Raw genomic sequence first — 2,957 nt, forward strand, 5'->3', positions numbered from 1 at the left:
TCCCCGGCCTCCGCTCCGCCTCCCCCGGCTCCCCCCCGGCCGCGGCCGCCCCCGCCTCCCCGGGTTAAGGAGGCGCCGGGCTGGGGGAGCCGCGGTTGCCCAAGCGGGGGCCGCGCCCCTGCTACCCGGTGGAGGCAGCGCCCGCCTGCCCGTCGGGTCCAGCCGGGGCCGGGGCCGCGGCCTCCCCCGGCAACCCCCGCCCCGGCCGGGGGGCCTCGATTCACCCCGGAGATGGCCGCCGGCCGGGGGGCCCTGGCAGCAGCCTCTTGTCTCCCCCCCAGCTGGCGGCGGCAGCTGTCGGGCCACCCCTGCAACAGCCGCTCACCCGGCCGGCCTTCATCTCCTCATCTCCTCATCTCCTCCGGCCCGAGGGCGCTCCCCGTCCCGTGTCCCACCCGCGGGACGTCGCTCCTAAATGGCGGCCTGGGCCCGGGCCTGGGCCCGGCAGCCCCCGCTGGAGATCGGGCTCGCCGCCCTGGGTGATGTGCCCTGCTCCAGACCAGGACGCTCGGAGTCTTCTCCCACGCCAAAAAAATTCAGCTCGCCATCCCCGCTCATCTTCCCTCACGCCTTGCATTTGTCAGTAACCTGTTGGGGTAACATCCCTCAATCGTGAGAGGTGTTTGTGCCGCAGCCCCGCTAAAAGTCTCCTCGCTATCTCTCCGATGTGTTACAACCAGCTGAAACCATACGGAAAACCCCACGAATTACACACGGTGTCGTCCCACTTTCGCCCAGTTGGCTGAAAACTGGGACTCTCCTGTCAGCGTGTTGCAAGGCCGGTCTTCGGGGCATGGACCAAGGCAACCATCCATTATTTTACAACATTAAAGGGGGCTGTGCAGTGAAGTAAACGAGATCAAATACTCCAAAACCTGTGTGTGAAGGCATTGCCCGGGGTCCCCCTGCATTTGAGGCCAATGTTGTAGGCAGGCCACTTCTACGTGGAAATCTGAAATGCATGACCACGAAACAGCCTCCCTTGGGGGTCCCCACCCTGGTTATCGGAGAGATCCCCCGTGTTTGATAATCTCTTCTTTCTGTGGGTAGTTTCACATTTGCATCCCTCCAAATGGTAACGCTGCTGTAAGGCTTGGAGTAGAGGATAGGACACATGCTGGGAGAAAATGGCATTTCCTGAGTAAATGCCCCTTTTTTTTTTTTTCCTTTCCTTCTGGAAACTGTAATATGGAAATTGTTCTGATAGCAGAAGGGGTGTTACAAGCCTTGCTGCTTTTGCAGGGCTTAGTTTACCGTTACACCTGCAACGACTCCTTGCCTTCCTTTGGCAGGTCAAAAGCTGTGCCAAAGTCCTACCCTTGGCCTCCTGCCTCTCCTTGGACTTCTCTTGGTGGTCTTCGGGTCTCCCCGCTATTCCCACACCAAGTTCTCCAGTTCCCCTCTAGCTAGGATTTGTGCCCATACTGCGCACAGGTTCCTCTTAACCCTACGGAAAGACAAGGCAGAAGCAGCATGGTGCTGGGAGGCACTGATGGGTGGTATCTGCGAGTTGTTTGATCTACAGCCAACTGCAGAGGTGTTAGAAAAGTGCGGTTGGACTCGACACGTGCCAGGCATCTAATGTGTGTTCCCCATTTATTTTTCCTTTTGGTTTTCAGGATCCTCTCTCCCAAATGAATGTCTGAAATACTGCCTGCTTTTTATAGACAAAAAAAGATATGATGTAACTAACTTATTTCATTACTTGAAAGAATGTAAATAAAAGATGCCATCCAACACAGAAAAAGCCCTTGGGAGGCAGGCCAAAGAATCAGTGTTGCAGAAGTGCACAGAACTGAATGGGTCATGATCCATTATCATATTTAGCATTCGGAAAACAAAAACACCCATCCCCAAGCCTTTGCAAGCTAAGTAGAAAATAGAGGATAGCAGATGGGAGACATGGGAAAGAAAGTAAACTAGTCACCACGTAACTTGTTTTTTCATGACACTCAAAGTGTTTCCGTTTTTCAAGATGCCACTGGCTTTGTACAGGACTGAATTGTTAATATTTGTCTAGGGAATGCTATAAATTTTGACAGATGGATAGCGGGCAGTTGGGGCTTCTGGTATCCAGGAAGGTGTAGGAGGTGGCTTTGGTTTTTGGCAGTTAGGATGTTGAAACTTACGGTATTTGAGAAGGAATTCTCTTCCACATCCTGGCTGAAGAACTGTTCCTTCCATTTGCAACTCGTAGCAAACGGGCATCTCAGCAATCCTGTGTAACGTACAGGAATCCCAATGCGTTTTTCTCCCCGAGTAGGGTTTGGTGGTTGGTCTGTGGGATTTTTTTCCAAAACCTCTTCTTACCCAGGAAAATCTTTATGTATTTGTGTATAAATGCATATACAAAAATTTATTTAGTTGCTCGCGTTACGTCCCCTGAATCATTCCTCGCAGCAGCATGCGGACACGACCCAGCTGCCCCCTTTTCAGGGCATCCCCCCGTATCGACATGCTGCACGCCATCCAAGGAGCTAAAATGGGTTGTTTGCAACCAGGTGGTTTAAATTCGTGTTTAGGGCCTCGACTACAAGAACGACGATATACCCTACGTCTCCGCCAGCGCCAACCGGACCCGCTGGGAGCTCGGCGGCGTCCGAAGCCAGACAAGCGTCGAGGGACGGGTCTGCCGGCGCGGCCAACGCTCGGACACCCCTGAAGGCGGACGCTTCGTGTCGCGGCTCCCCCGGGGAAGCTGAACCCACCGGGCAACTCCCGCCTGACGCCACGTCGGCCGCCGTTACCTGGCGAGGCTTCGCCCCCCCGGGGACGGAGGCGGCACAGCCGGCTGCCCCGGGCCGCCGGGCCACCTTAAGAGCGCGAGGAGCCCCCGCAGGCAGCGGCCGGGCGGCTCCTCCCCGCCCCGTGTCGCATCCAGCCTGGGAACGTGTGGCGGGGAGCGGAGCCGTAGCGGGGACGCGCCGCCGGGGCTACCCCGGCCCGGGGAGGGGGCG

Source organism: Buteo buteo, chromosome 19 (genome assembly GCF_964188355.1).
Source record: "Buteo buteo chromosome 19, bButBut1.hap1.1, whole genome shotgun sequence".
NCBI lineage: Eukaryota > Metazoa > Chordata > Aves > Accipitriformes > Accipitridae > Buteo > Buteo buteo.